We start from the raw sequence: 19,405 nt of genomic DNA on the forward strand, positions 1-19,405 counted from the left end.
CCAGAGCCCACTTAGCCATCAGTCAAACTGCAGCCTGCCACTAGCCAATGAATCCAAGATGCTTAGAAGTGACTTCACACAAACACAAACCTTCTTTGCCAAAGAAATTAGGGGTGTTTTGTTTGTTTTGTTTGAGATTATTTCCATCTGGTTGAAAAAACTACCAGTGAGTGAGTGTGTGAGAGAATTCAAACTGCATACAATGTGCCAGCTATGCTAACTGATTGCCCAGAATGGACATGGAGCTACTGAAATCAGGTATGCATAGACTCATTCCTACCTATTCACAAACCCCACCGATGGGCCAGTGAGGAGGAAATCAACCTGCCCAGTGCTAGGGAATCTGACAGGTTTCTTGCAGGGAATCCTAGCTACTTTTCCTCCTCCGCTGTGTTTCTCTACTCCAGTATGTGAGAAAGGCCCAGCCCATCTGGAGCAGCAAATGGTGCAATTCACTGGGGGAAGAGGGGGGGAGGATTAGAGTGAAAATAGATCCGGCACTGGATTTTGACTGTGGAGATCATCTGACTTGAGTTAACAAACCCCAATTTAAAAGAGTGGGAGAGAAAAGTTTGTTCCCCTCCCCCTTATTTTTTTAAACTTTCTTCTTGTGTCGGTGCTTGAAAGACAAAAGCTCCTCTCTCCTCCCCCCCTCCAGTCCTCCTAAACTTCAGCGTGTTTGTGTGTGTCGGTGTCCTACGCTGGGATGATGGATGGCAGAAGTGCAGAAACACGCCAGCAGCAGCAGCAGAGGCTCCTAACACTTTTTTAAACTCTCTCCCCTCCAAACTATCATCAATGAGACTCCTCGGAGGAAGAAGGGAAAAGAGCCAAGCTGCAGCCGGGATTTGTGGCGGCGGCGGCCGCAGCAGCAGCTTTTAAAAAAGGCACCAAAAGGAAGGACGTCTGGAAAGTCCCTCCCACGCCTCCCCAAGTTTATGATGGGGGGCTGAATGAGCAGCCCTGCTCCGGAGCAGCTGCTGGCACAGTGAAAACTTCCCGGGTTCTCTCTTTGGGTAAAGTTTATTTTTGATGATTATCCCTTTCTCTTTGGGGTGCCTGTGTTTGGAGAGGGAGATTGAGGAGGGGGCTGGGAAGTAGGGACGAAATTTCCCTCAACTGCGCCGGATCATGCTTCCCTAGCACAGAGGGAGAGTCCCCTGCTGCCAGTGTTAGGCGCTGCACTTTGCCAGCAGGTAAGTGGCACGGGCTCTCCTGCGCTGGTTCCTGGCGGGGGCGGGGGGGGGGGGGGAAGACGTTTTATCTCAGCAACTTTGGGCAGCGGGTTTTTCTGCTGTTGTGCTTGGCTCACTTTCCTGCTTGTTTCCATCGCCGAGCTGGGGAGGACTGAGCACGAGGGTGCGGGATCCCGATCGCAGCCGGAGCTGAGCCTGAAACTGACCAGAGTCGTGGTCGTGTTGCGCGGTGATAATTACACCCCTGCCTTGGCCAGACTGGAACCCCGGGGTCGCCTGATTCCGCCGGAGATCCCGGCAGTTCCGGGTGTTTTCCGACCCCTCATCTCCAGCCCGCCGAGGTGTAGATTGCTCGGGGGAGACCTTTGCTGCGAGAGTCTCCTTCCTTTCCCCCCACCTCGCTCCTGCAAAGCTGCTTAGATGGAGCCTGAGGGGAGAGGGGGGTGCAGCCCGCTGCTTGCCTGTCCTCCGTCCGTGGATGGGATTGTTGCATGCATCTTACTGTGGGGTGTCCCCACCCCTATTTTGGGGGTGCAGTGCTGCTGGAAGGGTACAGTAGTAATACTGGCAGAGTGATTTCTACTGGATGGAGTGAGGACCGGTGCTTGAGAGACAGTCACTTCCCTGCAAGTTCTGCCCAGTGCTGCACCCAGGCTGTGCCGAGACCTGCCTGTTTTCCTGTTGAAGGTAGCTTTGCTCCCCAAAGTGATCAGTTGGTTTACTACTGTATTTTAAGTCGTCCCCCCCCGTCTTTTTCTCTCCCCCCCCCCCCCCGAGAGGAGCAATCTTTCAGCAAGTATATTTGCTGAGGAATTTCAAAAATCCACTGCTGCAACTTGATCCCTGTGTGATGAGGAGCGGCTTGGGGAGAGCTGGGCGCCAATCCTATTAAGGATTTAGAGAGCTGAGAGTTTTCCCCTGGACTCAGTGGTTTTAAAACAATCGGGGTGATCGGCTCATCTAGATGCCTTTTCTGCCTCAATTGCTGTCATTTCCTAGGAAACCTGATTTTTCCAGCCCAGGAGATTAGGATGATTTTTCAATAAATAAAATAAGATACTGTTCAGAGTTTGCCTACAATAGACTCTGTAACTTTCACTCTCACCATGAGGTGTGTGCCAGCCCAGTTAAAGGATTTTCCAGTTGTTCACATACTACTTGATCACAAACTTGGAAAGAGGGATTATTCAGAAAGTTTTGTGGGCCAAGATTAAGTATCTATCCCACAACTCTTTTACAGAGGGCAAAGCTCTATTTTATCTATCATGTGTATATGTTCATGTATGTATACACACATTGTAACATTGCAAAATTTGAAAATGTACTAGTACAGCCCCCCCCCCCCATCTACTAAACCATCTTTTATCACATTGTTGATGGGGAAAAAATAAAATAGTAATGATCCATGCAAAAAAACAAAACAAAAAAAAACTAGCCCTGGGCTAGTGAGCAAGTACATTTTTAAAGGCTATTTTATGTGTATATTTTGTTGTGTGTGTGTACACATGTGTGTATATGTATATGGGTGTGTGTATGTGTATATATAATCAATGATATATAACTGAACACAGTCTTAACTATGGAGTTACCACCACATCTGTGTGTGTGTGCACGCATGCATGTCTAATCTGTTTAGATTTCTCTATTTTTGATACAATTAAGCATACGCCCTCCTTTACACATATTGAAACAAACATTTTTATTGGGTTATGATGAAGTTTATATCTTGTTAGAGCTTAACGGCTATAGACAAAAGAAGCAGTTGTAAAACTTTTTTTTTTTTTGCAATTGAGGCTCTTGGGATGTACAAGAATTTGAAAGTAAACGTTTCACAAGCATGCTGCATAAAATAGCATTTAAACAAATATTGTATTGGCATGCACTGTGGAGCTAGTGCCAAGAAAGTAAAGTAAATAAACCATGAAATCCAAAATATACAGATGTGGAATAGACTGATTTGTTATAAGACTTACCAATTTGATCTGTTTGTTCTAGCTACCTTACATTTTTTTAAAAAGATTTTTTTTAGGTTACTAAAACTAATTCGTATAACTTTGCTAGGGGAAAACCAGAGAATTCTGCCTACATTTTACATTTACCTGGGAAAGGAAATCCTGATAAGTTATCATTTACACTACTTTATTGTTTGAAATGCATGGTAATTATTGTATATAGCCTGTACCCTTGTTGAATTGGTTTGATTCAACTTTTCTGAAGTGTGGATATGGTAATTTGCATTTGGGGTGGAATTCCAGGAAATTTTGACACCTGTCAAACTTTAATTTTACTAAAAAGTAGCATATTGCATGTAATTAAAAATCTGATACATTTTTAAAACAAGAATTAAACTCAACAGGATTTCTTTAGTGCAGTTAGGTTTTTGAAACTTGTCATACTTTGATCAGATGACCTAGCCAGAATACCAAAAAGTGCACAATCAGATCAAATAAAATTGAACTATATTTCTATGGATCCCTGTCTATCCAACCTTGTCTTGTATGTTTGTAAAAGAGCTAATCTTTAAAGAAAGGTGAGGTAAGATTCACTTGATCTTGATTGTTGTTATTGTCTTAAGTATGTGACTTTGAAGTGCCCAGAAATGCAACGGCTGTTCTTCAAAAAACCCAACAGATCTTGAGGACTGTTTCCAACTTCCTTTCAATGTCTTTTTTTCAGTGTGTCAAAGGGGATGTATACAGATGGACAAATATTGTTTCTATTTGTATTAGCTCATTAATTTTAAAAAAATAGAGAATCGAGTCCAAATTTTCTCTGATAAACTGGAGTTGCAGTTACTTCAGATTATATGTGTATAAATGAAAACAGAACTTGATCCTACCTCTCTAGTACAAAACGTAGATTTTCATGCCACCTTAAATTTAAAAAAAAACGGGTAGTGTTGTTTCTTTCACCATGAAATTATATAAATGATCACATTTTTGGATGAGATTTGAAAAGCAATTGAAATGTTCATGGTAAAAGACATGTATTGTTTTGCTGTTTTCCTTATTCTGGGGGTTACCTTAAACCTGAACCAGGTCTTTTCCTTACAGTGTCTTGCTAATGTCACCATACAGAAAGGACTACTTACTGTATGATGGTTTTGGAATTACGTCTGGGAGACTATCAGTGATTTAAAGATGACAATTTTTTTTCCTGGTCCTGATAGTTTACTTGGTGTTTTTAAAGCAGCTTTCAAACACTTGATTTATTGTTTTGGGACAAGGTAGCACATCAAAATAACAACACCAGGATGATCTCAGTTCTTAACTTTAAAGTAGAAACCCAGTTGACTGCCTCTCCCTATTTTTGGCCTACTGTAAGCCAGTTGTTTGTACTGCAATCTGAAAGATACACACATACGCTGTGCTTTTTGTACTCTGAGAAGTGCTCTGTTCACAAGTTTCCAAGTGCAGATTAGTGCAGATAGTGGATTCAGTAAACAGTCATCAAAATCTATATGTATTTGTGCAGCAAACACCTATCCATTGCTTCACCACAAAGAATCCACTTAATAATCTGGTTGAGGATTCTAAGTCAGTGAGTTTTTAAAAGAGGCTACTTTGGAACATTAGATGTGACTATAGCATCAAACTAATTAGTTGCCACTCCAAACCATAGCTTTCAGGGCTTCACAGAAATTTGATATTTGCACTTTTCACTCCCAGTTTAGTCAGCTCATACAATAGTCTGCATTTCTACTGATGGAGAAGATTCCAAAGCATTGGTTGAAAACTGCACAACTGCTTTATAACTTGTGTAAGTATTCTAAAGAATTGTAGCAAAAATTGACCGGTAATCAATATCTTACAGCTACTTCTGCTACATTCCCAGTGCCACCTAAAAATAAATATTCAGTAATTATGAGGGATAATACAACAAAATAAAACCAGCGTGAATGATTTCCAGTACAAGAAGACATTGTGTTGGGAAGCAAGCAATACTCACATACATACGTAAAAGTGTGCGTGTAATATCAAATAAGAGAGACATAGCATTAGATCATGTAAACAGCTGATCAGGAATAGTTAATATGTTCCTTTCTGAAATCCATTGAGAAATCATATATCTGAGATATGTACAATAAGAAATTATATCTTCCATACTAAGCTTGATGAGGGAGGAAGAAATTATTTAGGCTGTCCACTAGTGTATGTGTCCACTAGTTTTGGGTGTGCACTTTGAGATATCTAGGACCTGATTTTCATAAGTTCTACACAGCAAGAACTTCAGTAGGATTTATGGTTGCTCAGCCCCACTGAAAATCGGGCCCTAGATGTTCTCAAACTGGATACCCAAAATCAGGGCATTTTTGAAAATGGGGCCTTAGTTTTTTGTTCAAAGCTTGATGGTAATCAGTGCGAGCCTTGTCCTGTTGATAAATTTTTTCATGTCTCAGATCTTTTTGAGACTGTCACCTTTAAGTAGATTATAAATATCCAGAAAGAATGAAATTAGAATTTTAGGTTCCAGAATTTATTATTGTTATTTTATTTCTTCTACCTTCTAAGCGGTTATTCTCATTCTAAAGAAGTTTAGCAGCTTTATCCTGACTCAAGACTTTTCTTTTTGTATCTGCAGGAGAGAAAAAATTTAATTTTGTGAAATTGCAAGAGTAAGCTTTAAGCTGTCTTTGACATTTTGGTTTAACTTGAATAGGTTAATGGTTTTTTTTTTTTTTTTTTTAAAGAAAACAAGTTGGTGGGAAGTGTGTTTTAACTGTGAGTACCCGATTTCAGCCATTAGCATAAGAAAAAAAGTTTTAGTGCATTTACTATTGTATTGAATGAAGAGTTCCAACAGTCAGGGAAAAGAAAGTGAAAGGCTGTAAAGAAATGATGGTCTATTCAGATTATTCAGCAGCCCAAAGCTCTGGTCATCTGCCTCTGAAATCTGTGATCGGGATATCACTTTTATCTTCCTGTGCCTTTCTCTTGCCTTTTTCACACGTTCACTTTTGTCAAGGTTTATTGATCACGTTTTCTTCTCTGCAAATCTGTGGAAAATTTAATGAACCAAAAACAACAGTGAAATAAAAGGAACTTTTTATTCATTAGCGCTAGATTGAATTTTTTTCTTTAGCCTGTATCCCCTTGCCTCCCATGTGTGTGATTGTGTAACTGTAGTACTTACAGTAGATACAGTTGAAATGGCTGCATTAGTAATTCTGTTCCAGGGAAAAGTTTATTTAATATGTGTGACCTAGTACTAAGTACAATTCCAATCACTTCTCTCTCTCTCTCTCTCTCTCTCTCTCTCTCTCTGTGTTGTTGTTATTACTTTTCTGAGTTAAAGATTCTTGACTGTGTTGCTTATAGAGTTAAATATGATAAAGTGTGTATTCTGGAAAGTATTTACCTTTGCTAGAATTAAACCTGTTTGCTATCTGGTAATTAAACCAAAATTTAAATGATTGCAGATTACTAGTAGTTATTTACAACCCTGATTGTTTTGGTGCCATGATCTTTGTTCATTACACATCTGCTTTACTACTGTGCTGCCCTAGAGCACTTTGTGATGCAAATGTTTTTGTTAACTTACAAATAGTTTCTGTATCTAGACCATCTCAGGTGACATAGTTAAAGCTCTTCTTCTCTCCCAGCTGCAATGAAAAAGCTCTAATTAAATGTGGCTTCCAGTATGATTAAGTTTTGCTGACATTTTCCATGCAGCAATTTACCTTTATGGAATCTGTTGGACTATGGCTCTTTTCGATCCTGTCATTGGGTGTGGGGGAGGAAATTTAGCAATGCACTTTTTAACATTCATTTTGTTTCTGCAGCTTGTAAGTGTAGGAAAATAAATGAAAATGGAGGTGCACATGTGTTAAAGATATTTCTTTGCTATCCATTGAGAGTTTCACTGTTACTTTTTAGTCTGAATGAAATACTAAAGTGCAAAACCTAAAGGGAGGAAAATTATAATGTTCTGCAGAATGATCCAGAACATTTCAGTAATATTCCTGTAAGTTGTCATGCTTTGGACCATTACAGCAGTACTATGTGTAAGGGATGGGTTAACCGCTGGTGTAGGGCAAATGTCCCTAGGTATACCATAATTGTATTTTGAGATATCTGTGGTTGCACGTGTTTCATACACTTCAATGTTTGTATTCATTATAGGAATACACTCCTGTGGTTTATACTTCCACCTCGTCTATTCAAAGGATTTTCTACCCTGCAGGGTGAAATTCCATTGAGTAACACTGGGTTCCTACTTAGAAAAAGTAAAAACACTCCTTTCCTCCATGAAAGGTGGAATTTTAAGGATCCAAGACTGCGCTACTTGCAAATAAACAATGTGAACCCAGCGAAGCCTGTGCAGAATAACATGCCTTTACCTTACTGCTGTACAACTAACTAAAACCTGTGTGAATTCAGAGCTCTGTTCAGTTGGAAGCTGAAGTATATTACCCATTACTCCAATTCCTTTAATGTTGGCAGGACAATTTCTATTTTAAGAATGCTATGAACAGCTCATCTGAACAAATAGTTGTTGTTTTTTTGGGGAGGAGAGGGGAGAGTTCTCAGTGTGATGCTGTAACATTGTAACATTGTATTTTATAATTATCACCATCACAATTTTGAATGCTCATTTACTGAAAGTTAAATACAACTTTATTTTTTACCCCACGCGTATAGAGCAAGGATGTTAAATTATATTGCGAGTGGGTGACCTGAAAGTTGTCTATCAATTCCAACTTTATGAGATATTTAATTTTAAGTAGTGTGATGCAGTTATTACTATTAACTGAAAAACCCTTTAAATAGCCAGTCACTGTTTTTCAACTTCATGAAAAGAAGCATCTTTAGCTAAAATTAGATTATATTTTCCCCACCCCCACCCCCCTTTATATTGATCTGTAGGGTCCTATTAGAGCCCCTTTTTATCAGCCCTTCTTAAAAGAAAGATTTGATGATTACTGTGGTGTTAAAAGAGCATCAGTTCCAAAGACCAAGATAGGTCCTTTTCAGAGCGATCCTTAGCAATGCCTCTTTGTGTGGTGGACAATGCAATAAGTCAGACAGGACTTTTTGAGCCACATCTATAAGGAACTGTAAGGGCCACTGAAGTACACTTGTGTTAAGTTGAATTGATTGAAATTTAATGGCTGTTAGTGGCTATGAATGGTAATGATTTTCTAGTATCTTTATCATGCTTGACATTAATAACAGGAGAGTGTGTATGTGTGAAGCCAGTGTGTTACTCATTTTTAAAGATGTTTTCTCCCACCCCTCTTTCCCATAATTTAGTTGTTTTGATGCTTTAAAAAAAATCTCCGGCCTCAAAGAGCATGTACATCTTGTCAACATAATTCTGTGCTCGTGATTTTTATTTTTTCCAATTCCGACATAAATCAGACTACAATATAACGAGTGTGATGAATTTGTTTTACATGCCATCATGAATTAATGTTATGCAAATGGAAGCTTTACAGGTACTGTGATTTACTTAATAATTGCAAGTTCTAATATTTAAGCACATTCATTATGTCTAAGATTTTTAAAAGTACATATTTTAAAATGTGAAATGTGAGATTTGTGTGCATTTGCTGTGTAAGCACATCTTGAGGGCTAAGAAAGAATCAATCAGCGTTTGCTTTGGGCATCTTTTTCCTCTAGATGCTACAGAGACATTTCAAACAGAATAATCAAATATTTGTGTATATGGGGGGGGGCGGAGAAAGGTATTGGTGAGGAAATGAGGCTTTAAAGTCTATGAAGTAGTAGAAAACTGCAAAAACCAAGTCAGTTGGCCTTTTTTAAAAAAAAGAAAAAAAGGTCTGCACAATGGGTTTTACTATGCAAAGTATCCTTTATTTCATTCCTAAATCTGCACTGAGAGCTGTTCTGGGGGACTGCAGTCTCTAACCGTACATTCAGAACAATCTGAAGAATTGGTGAGAGCTATAGGCGTTCTGGGTCAAAGGTGAATGTGAATGTGATCACAGGGTTTTCAGTCTTTGATATAATTTTTAGAATGCTTCTCAAAGGCTAAGGACAAGGGAGAAGAAGTCTGACACATAAATATATCTTGACTCTCTGAAGATAAGAATATATTTTGACTTTATTTCTCAAAAAATTGAGGTCACTCTGATCTGATGACAGACTGAAAGCCCATCAGTCAATTTTTTTCAAATAAACAGACATGAGGTAATTCTGTTTGATACATTGTGTGCGTACAGGTAGTGACAATATGTTTAGGTTCTGAAGTTTGTGGCCCAGGTGTCAAGGTTTAGAGCAAATGTCTGGGCTTCATTGCCCAGGTAGTATGAATCCCATTGAATTAACAAATTCAAAAGTAAGCATTTCTGAGCAGTATTCAACCATACTGTGTATTTGTCTGTGGATCCTGGAGCTTTTAGTCATGTGACTAGACCCTGAGTAGAATCTGGCTATCGTCCATTGTTCCCAGGCAAATCCATAGGAGTATTGACAGGACAGCAGGATTTCACCTGATGTGCAGTAGTTTGAAGGACTGTTTATGCAGTTATGTGTCTCTTTTTAATATATGGGAAAAATTCACCCTGGTACTCCACTCAAAATAGGAGGTAAGTGGTACGTGGGCCTTGTAAAGTGCCCTTTGTAGAGGGGTGAATTCCCCCATGTGCACAGTGGTCAGGCTAATCATCTTGTTTTGGGAATCACAGCTTTGGTATTTCCTGACTAGTGCTGGTTGGAAAATTTTGGCAGAACCATATTATGTTGAAATATGCGGTTCCACTTCCATCAAAATCAAAAAGCTTCAAGAATTCAGGCTGAGATTGACAGAATTTGATTTTGGAAGAAAACTGGTGGAAAAAGCCCTGAGGAGTTTGAAAAATGGAACTGAATGAAATTTTTAGATATATTGTTCTGAAGTGACTTTTTCATTTTGAAAGGTTTTACCTTTGCATTTTAATACCAAATTAAAAAGTGAAAGTCAAAATGAACTGTTTTAATGCATTTCTCCCCCCTTACATGGGAAATTTAAAAGTTTTTGTTTTCTGCTCTGTTTTGGAATATAACCAAATTCCAAAATCCTTCATGAAACAGAACTTCTGTTCTCCTCACAGCTCTATTCCTGAATATTTCTGTATTTTGAGCATTAATACTGCATAAAGTTGACAACGTGAAGTACTTAGCTGAATCAGGGCCATAATCATAAGCATAGTTTGACTTTTATATTTGGGGGGGGCAGCTCCCGTCAGGCCAAGGAGGCCACATGGGGGGTGCAAATTCTGCACCTGCCTGAGGCTTAAGTTTGTGGGGGCAATGCCCCCCAGCCCCCAACCTATGGCCATAATAAATGTATTAGTCTTTCATTTCCTTGTGTGTGCAAGGTTTTTTAAGAAAAGAGAGTGGAGAGAACCTTCGTTACATCTTGGTTCCACTGTCTCAAGGACTCCTTAAGGCACCACTTTGTTCCTTAGAATATATTCTGATTGTGTCTTCTGGTCAAAGCAAAATTCTTGACACTTGTACATTTACTCCTAGAGCTGTGACGGTGTTTTGGAATATGTGATAACATCATTCTGCTAAATTCAGTGCCTCCGATAGTGGGACCAGAATTCCCACTTTGGGACTAGTGGATATTATGTGGTGGTAGGGGGATGGCGGTGGAGGCTGATTCCTGGAGGATTTGGCAGCTTGTAGAAGGAGGATTGTAATGAAAGGAGGGAACATTAGCAGTCAGGAGAGACTTGGGCAGTAATAATAAAATAGGACCATGCCACTCAAGATTAGTTATCTGTACCTCCCTCTTTTCAAATGATACATGAAGAAGCACAGAAGGTTGGATGGTTTTTCCAACAGTCATCCCTTTCCTCTGGTATCTCTCAGACTTGTGTGCTTAGGATGTAAATATGTAGAGTATATGAAATCTGCGTAGTATGCACAGTCTGATGATCTCATGCTCCAAAAATCACTTTAAGGGAGGGAGAACTGCCAGGGGGCAGGATAAAATGGATCTAATGACCAAAGCCCATTTGGCTTCCTCTTTTCCTTGTTCTCATATGTACAGCCTTCCAGACTGAATGGACCTGCCAGCGTCACACAGGCCTGTCCTCCATCCATTGAAGGCAGGCTAAACTTCAGTTCTGTGTGGCTCATTATGTGTGGATCTTTTGAACGAGACCCTAAGAATCACAGTCTTGTGTGAATATGAAATGTCCAAGATGCTTTTTGTGAAAGCAGGAGTTTATCCCGGCTGTCTTAATCATTAGTTCCCTTCTCCTACCGAGTGTGGTGTTGTGTGTGATTGGCTGCCACCCTAGAGATGACTGCAGTTTAGTGACCCTGCAATGAATACAGGGCTATTTCTTCTCTTGTTATATGTTAGATGCTAAGATGCAGGCTGTGTTTCCTATTAGCCAAACAGCATACCTTCTGGGTGTACTAAATCACCCCTACCTAAGAACAGTTGTGTAACTTACTGTGTAGGCTGGACTGCTGAACCAGCGGTGCCGAGGTTCAAACAAAGTGCAATGCTGCAGGTGCTGTTTTATAGGCTGGTTGCTTTAAAATGTCACACCTTTCCGTCTCTACTATTTCACCAGCTAATATGAGCTAATGGAATTTAGGCATCATATGTTCCTCCCTCTTTCCCTGGAGGTTACACGTTTCTAAGCACCCTTGAGCATGAGTTTTAAGGTCACCAGTGGCATTTTTAGGTCACAAAACTGCAGAGTGCCCTGTCTTCGAGCCAGGTAATGAAATGACTAATTAGTTCTTATATCACTGTGGTTATCTTATCTTTTTCTCTCCACTTGGTTCAGTTCTGAAATAGCATGAAGCCTGGTTGGGGGAAATGTTTGAGAATTATTTCATTTGAAACTTAGAGATAGCTGTGCTCTGGGGTCTCCAGATGAGAAGTACTTTGCACTTACAGTTCATTTCACCTGTGGCTTTCAAAACATCAATCATAATATGTTCTCATAGTTAAAAATAGAACTCATATCAGTGTCCTCATAAAACTGTTATAATAATGTTTCAAAACACTTCAGCATACAATGGTAATATTATGGTTTAGGTTGGGTTATTAATGGAGGATTTTTTAAATCTGTGTAAAGATACACTGCAATTAAACTGTCCCTTTAAACCTTCAGAACTAGACACTCTGGACAATGCAGATCTCTGGGTGTATCAAAGCTACATTAACCTATTTTAGTTTTCACTTTTCTCAGGTGTGCTGGCATCTGCTCGTGACAGATGCCTTGTGATAAAGCTGTCAGATCAGCGTGCCTTTGGAGATACCAGCACTCCATGTTGGTACTTGCAGAGTGCCGTATCCAAATATTCTTTAATTGTCTTATTAAGTAGGGAATTAAGCTCTGCACTTTGACTGTTTTGGTGCCAGTGGCTCTTATTGCAGGCTTTGGCATGGCACCATTCTTCTTCTTCTTTTTTTTTCTTTTAAGATCCAATGTTGTTTTAATTATGTGGAAATTGAGCTGGAGCACAAAATCTGATGAGAACAATGACTACTTTGGTATACGGTATGTACACTCAGATTTTATGTCCTTTTCTTCAGAATATTATGTGGGGTTTTCAGTTCTAATGCTTGTGATGATTTAAGAAATAAAAAGCAGAAATCCTTACTGTTGCCAGACCACAGGCTCCTTAGCGCCAGACTTAGAGACGAGCTTCACATGTTGTACATTTTAAAAGCATACCATGTGTTATTCTTTAGCTAGCTCACCCCCCCCCCCGCTATATAATCTCTTCCCCGGCCAATCTAACAGATTATCTTTAATTAAATAAACTTGTCTCTTACTCTGTTTCCGTGCTGTCATGGGATAGTGGCAGCAATTGCAGTATTCTATACCTATCTCCTGATCTGAAGCCATCTGCCCAGTTAAGGGTCTAAACTCACAGAAGAGATTGGAACCTGCCCTAACGTAACGATGTCTCTTCTGCTTTAAATCAAGATTGCTTGATATTGCTATTTAGTCTATGTTGTGCATTAGGATCAAAAGCTCACAAGTGGCTAAACATATGTTTAGAACTTTTTCTCAGGGGATGTAACATGTTTCAGTTTATAACTGGGTTAGTTGCAATCCATGAGTCTAAAATGGAGACTCTTTGCCATTGGAATAGTTCAGGGAGAATACTGGCATCTTGAGAAAACACCTAGTTATTGTCCACAAGGTTAAGCTGTTTATTGTGTAGCCACAAAAAATAAACAAATTAATCTGGAACAGTTGGCTTTTTCCTGACATGAGAGCTGTTCCAAGGGCATGTAGCTATAAAACATTCTTTGAAACAACCTCCTTTCCATCTTGTACAACTTGCAGTAAGGCACAGCTTCTCACTGTAAGCCAGGCTCCATTAGGTATTATAGACCAAAGTTCATATTCTGACCCCTGCTCTGGCCTCTGTGTAGTATTCTGGCAGCATATGGGGGCTGCAACAGCCCAAGGGAGAATTCTCCCACCACAGGAGCTGTGTATGACTGGTCCATTGCCCCCTTCATGGCCTATGGTTTGGGGGGGTGCCAGGCACAGGAGGAGGGTGTGTGTGACAAAGTTCACTCACCAGAGTGGTGCCTCCTGCTGGCCATCTGGGGGTTTAGCTCTCTCAGCCAGCGCTCCCTCTCCTGGTGGTGCCTCTCCCACTGTCTTCTCTGTCTACAGCCCTGTCTCAACCCAGGAACCGCAGCGTCCTTTTCATGACTCTGCCCCCCAGCCGTGTCACCATCTGTATTTTCCCCCTTCTGAGGAGAAAGTATCTCAGTCCAAATAGTCCAGCCACTTCCCCAGTGGAAAGTGTGTGTATGGGGGGAACCTGGACCCAAACACTACTCTGGGTCCCAACCTAGGGGCCCTGTCAATAGCAGCCTCCTGTTGCCTCTCCTTAACTTCTCCACCAGTGCTGTTTCAATTGTCTGGGCCACTTCCCCATGGCCCAAGCACTTTCTTCCCCGGGTCTCCAGACACCATGTTCCAGCAGCCAGCCAGGAGATCCCTCTTGCTCCCCCGGTCCCTGCCAGAAACTGCTCTGTCCAAGGTGCTGCCTTCCTGAAGTCCCCTAGGAACACAGTCCTCTCTCCTTGCCCTCCCGCGGCAACTAACCCTGCTCTGAGCTGCAGCCCCTTTTAGGTAAGCCCTCTGGGCCCTGATTGACTGCTATGTGCAGCCTCTCCCTGCGCTGCCTCCTTAGGCTGCTTTTAACTTCTTCCTTTACAGTGTGGGATGAACTCCCCATCACAAGGTGGCCATAGTGGCCTAGCACTGCGGATGTTCCGGACTGCCAAGAAAGCCTTCCCAAGGCTACTATAAGTTAGAGCAGTCTGCATAGACTAACTCATGCTCGAGGGCTGTTCCAGTCCCTAGCACAGGCAGAATCCAGGTGGTGTAAAGGTGGCTTAAAGTGCTGTCAGGTTTGTGATGGCCACAAGGGAAGTACTTCATCTTTTGTTGGTCAAGGTTGTCTTCATGTCCCATCAGTGGGCAGGGTACCAGCTATTCTTAATGGAAACTACAATAGAAGTCTCTCAAGAAAAGATTGCTTGATACTGATATCTGTACCAGGCTTCCTTTTTCAGAAAACCTTGATGAGAAAATTGTGGCAGGACAACTGTGAAGGAATATGGACTTCTCAGACTTCCTTAATTTTAGTCAGTCAGGTTTTAGGCTCAGGTGTGGTCCCAGAAAATGTGCTGTTAGTGTTGGTTGAGTATCAGTTTCTGCAATGAATGAGAATAAAGTCTCAATGATGATTCATTTAATGCTGTTGTCTGCCTTTGATATTATGGATCATGGTGTATTGTGAGATGTCTGCTGTCCCTTGCAGGAGTGGCTCTGCCTCTTTCTTTGAGAAGTCCCAGAGGAGGAATTTCCCTAAACTGCTGTCTATCCCAAGAACTCTTTTATGGTGGAATGCCACAGGCTACTACTGTTTTCTCACCACTGCTGTACAATGTATAGATCAGGCCCCTAGGAGGGTTATAAGGACATGGGTTCAGTGGTACAGTACTAATGGTACCTAGCTCTGCATCGCTAACATGGCTGGTACACTGGAATGGATGACCCAATAGCTGCACATGGTTGGGGCTTGCAGGATGGCAAGCTAGCTCAGACTCTACTGGAAAATCTCATATTATATGTTTGCCCAATCAAGGGAGCACGGCTGCTGTTTGTAACACTGGTTCATAATTTAGGGGTCTTGTTAGATACTTGGCTACTCAAGTAGGAGCTGTGGCCAAGAACTCTTTTTTTCTGTCATTGTCTGTATGACTGTTTCTTTCTAATGTGCACCTTGCTACAATTATTCATGCCTTTCATCACCTTTTGACTAGGTTGCTCTTCTGTGCTCTAGATGGGACTTTCAGGAGCTGATTCTAGTGAAGAATGTTGGTGACCACTTACCAGCAGTGTGTCATACAGAGACATAGACTAGTGCTCTTCAGTCTGCACTAGCTACTTATAAACTTCTGGGTGTAGTTTAAGGTATTGCTTTTTAATCCAGAAGTCTTTAAATGATTTGGAAACTAAGTACCGAGGATGCATATCCCTTCCTGTATGATCCCACGACCTTTGTGTTTAGTGGAGATGGTGGAGCTGGATATCTCTGGTTTATAAATGAGTGTGCTTCTGATAGCTTATTTTCCAGGAGGGTTCATAGAATCATAGAATCATAGAATATCAGGGTTGGAAGGGACCCCTGAAGGTCATCTAGTCCAACCCCCTGCTCGAAGCAGGACCAATTCCCAGTTAAATCATCCCAGCCAGGGCTTTGTCAAGCCTGACCTTAAAAACCTCTAAGGAAGGAGATTCCACCACCTCCCTAGGTAACGCATTCCAGTGTTTCACCACCCTCTTAGTGAAAAAGTTTTTCCTAATATCCAATCTAAACCTCCCTCACTGCAACTTGAGACCATTACTCCTCGTTCTGTCATCTGCTACCATTGAGAACAGTCTAGAGCCATCCTCTTTGGAACCCCCTTTCAGGTAGTTGAAAGCAGCTATCAAATCCCCCCTCATTCTTCTCTTCTGCAGGCTAAACAATCCCAGCTCCCTCAGCCTCTCCTCATAACTCATGTGTTCCAGTCCCCTAATCATTTTTGTTGCCCTTCGTTGGACTCTCTCCAATTTTTCCACATCCTTCTTGTAGTGTGGGGCCCAAAACTGGACACAGGACTCCAGATGAGGCCTCACCAATGTCGAATAGAGGAGAACGATCACGTTCCTCGATCTGCTCGCTATGCCCCTACTTATACATCCCAAAATGCCATTGGCCTTCTTGGCAACAAGGGCACACTGCTGACTCATATCCAGCTTCTTGTCCACTGTCACCCCTAGGTCCTTTTCCGCAGAACTGCTGCCTAGCCATTCGGTCCCTAGTCTGTAGCTGTGCATTGGGTTCTTCCGTCCTAAGTGCAGGACCCTGCACTTATCCTTATTGAACCGCATCAGATTTATTTTGGCCCAATTCTCCAATTTGTCTAGGTCCTTCTGTATCCTATCCCTCCCGTCCAGCGTATCTACCACTCCTCCCAGTTTAGTATCATCCGCAAATTTGCTGAGAGTGCAATCCACACCATCCTCCAGATCATTTATGAAGATATTGAACAAAACCGGCCCCAGGACCGACCCTTGGGGCACTCCACTTGATACCGGCTGCCAACTAGACATGGAGCCATTGATCACTACCCGTTGAGCCCGACAATCTAGCCAGCTTTCTACCCACCTTATAGTGCATTCATCCAGCCCATACTTCCTTAACTTGCTGACAAGAATACTGTGGGAGACCGTGTCAAAAGCTTTGCTAAAGTCAAGAAACAATACATCCACTGCTTTCCCTTCATCCACAGAACCAGTAATCTCATCATAGAAGGCAATTAGATTAGTCAGGTATGACCTTCCGTTGGTGAATCCATGCTGGCTGTTCCTGATCACTTTCCTCTCATGCAAGTGCTTCAGGATTGATTCTTTGAGGACCTGCTCCATGATTTTTCCAGGGACTGAGGTGAGGCTGACTGGCCTGTAGTTCCCTGGATCCTCCTTCTTCCCTTTTTTAAAGATTGGCACTACATTAGCCTTTTTCCAGTTATCCGGGACTTCCCCGGTTCGCCACGAGTTTTCAAAGATAATGGCCAATGGCTCTGCAATCACAGCCGCCAATTCCTTCAGCACTCTCGGATGCAACTCGTCCGGCCCCATGGACTTGTGCACGTCCAGCTTTTCTAAATAGTCCCTAACCACCTCTATCTCCACAGAGGGCTGGCCATCTCTTCCCCATTTTGTGATGCCCAGCGCAGCAGTCTGGGAGCTGACCTTGTTAGTGAAAACAGAGGCAAAAAAAGCATTGAGTACATTAGCTTTTTCCACATCCTCTGTCACTAGGTTGCCTCCCTCATTCAGTAAGGGGCCCACACTTTCCTTGGCTTTCTTCTTGTTGCCAACATACCTGAAGAAACCCTTCTTGTTACTCTTGACATCTCTTGCTAGCTGCAGCTCCAGGTGTGATTTGGCCCTCCTGATATCATTCCTACATGCCCGAGCAATATTTTTATACTCTTCCCTGGTCATATGTCCAACCTTCCACTTCTTGTAAGCTTCTTTTTTATGTTTAAGATCCGCTAGGATTTCACCATTAAGCCAAGCTGGTCGCCTGCCATATTTACTATTCTTTCGACTCATCGGGATGGTTTGTCCCTGTAACCTCAACAGGGATTCCTTGAAATACAGCCAGCTCTCCTGGACTCCTTTCCCCTTCAAGTTAGTCCCCCAGGGGATCCTGGCCATCCGTTCCCTGAGGGAGTCGAAGTCTGCTTTCCTGAAGTCCAGGGTCCGTATCCTGCTGCTTACCTTTCTTCCCTGCGTCAGGATCCTGAACTCAACCAACTCATGGTCACTGCCTCCCAGATTCCCATCCACTTTTGCTTCCCCCACTAATTCTACCCGGTTTGTGAGCAGCAGGTCAAGAAAAGCGCCCCCCCTGGTTGGCTCCTCTAGCACTTGCTCCAGGAAATTGTCCCCTACGCTTTCCAAAAACTTCCTGGATTGTCTATGCACCGCTGTATTGCTCTCCCAGCAGATATCAGGAAAATTAAAGTCACCCATGAGAATCAGGGCATGCGATCTAGTAGCTTCCGTGAGCTGCCGGAAGAAAGCCTCATCTACCTCATCCCCCTGGTCCGGTGGTCTATAGCAGACTCCCACCACTACATCACTCTTGTTGCACACACTTCTAAACTTAATCCAGAGACACTCAGGTTTTTCTACAGTTTTGTACCGGAGCTCTGAGCAGTCATACTGCTCCCTTACATACAGTGCTACTCCCCCACCTTTTCTGCCCTGCCTGTCCTTCCTGAACAGTTTATAACCATCCATGACAGTACTCCAGTCATGTGAGTTATCCCACCAAGTCTCTGTTATTCCAATCACGTCATAGTTCTTTGACATCACCAGGACCTCCAGTTCTCCCTGCTTGTTACCAAGGCTTTGTGCATTTGTATATAAGCACTTGAGATAACCTGTTGATCACCCCTCATTCCCAGTATGAGGCAGGAGCCCTCCCCTCACAGACATTCCTGCCTGTGCTTCCTCCCGGTATCCCGCTTTCCCACTTACCTCAGGGCTTTGGTCTCCTTCCCCCGGTGAACCTAGTTTATAGCCCTCCTCACTAGGTTAGCCAGCCTGCTGGCAAAGATGCTCTTCCCTCTCTTCGTAAGATGGAGCCTGTCTCTGCCCAGCACTCCTCCTTCATGGAACACCATCCCATGGTCAAAGAATCCAAAGCCTTCTCTCCGACACCACCTGCGTAGCCATTTGTTGACTTCCATGATTCGACGGTCCCTACCCAGGCCTTTTCCTTCCACGGGGAGGATGGACGAGAACACCACTTGCGCCTCCAACTCCTTTATCCTTCTTCCCAGAGCCACGTAGTCCACAGTGATCCGCTCAAGGTCATTCTTGGCAGTATCATTGGTGCCCACGTGGAGAAGCAGGAAGGGGTAGCGATCCGAGGGCTTGATGAGTCTCGGCAGTCTCTCCGTCACATCGCGAATCTTAGCCCCTGGCAAGCAGCAGACTTGAATTCTTTGGGTTCTTTGAATTCACTTTCCCCTGCTCTCCCTTGATCTGACAGAGCCAAAGTTTGTTCACCTGGGTCCTCTATGAAGCTCATATATTCTTTTAGGTGTCTTGAGGGACACAGATGTGTCATGGCTATGGTTGTTGATGATGGTGAATGGTGATTGTTATGCTGACCAGTATTACTGTAGTA

General features: G+C 42.4%; 1 protein-coding gene across 2 annotated transcripts in view; it reads left to right on the top strand.

Annotated features, from left to right (window-relative positions):
• Positions 1–568: 568 nt before the first annotated feature.
• GLI2 (GLI family zinc finger 2) overlaps positions 569–19,405 on the top strand; it is a 246,042-nt gene continuing 227,205 nt past the window's right edge. Inside the window, exon 1 of one of the 2 annotated variants that reach the window (XM_048869923.2) lies at positions 569–1,016. The gene's annotated coding sequence lies outside the window, so the exon portion shown is untranslated. The other variant, XM_048869924.2, reaches the window with a different exon arrangement.

This window comes from Caretta caretta, chromosome 11, assembly GCF_965140235.1.
Source record: "Caretta caretta isolate rCarCar2 chromosome 11, rCarCar1.hap1, whole genome shotgun sequence".
Lineage (NCBI taxonomy): Eukaryota > Metazoa > Chordata > Testudines > Cheloniidae > Caretta > Caretta caretta.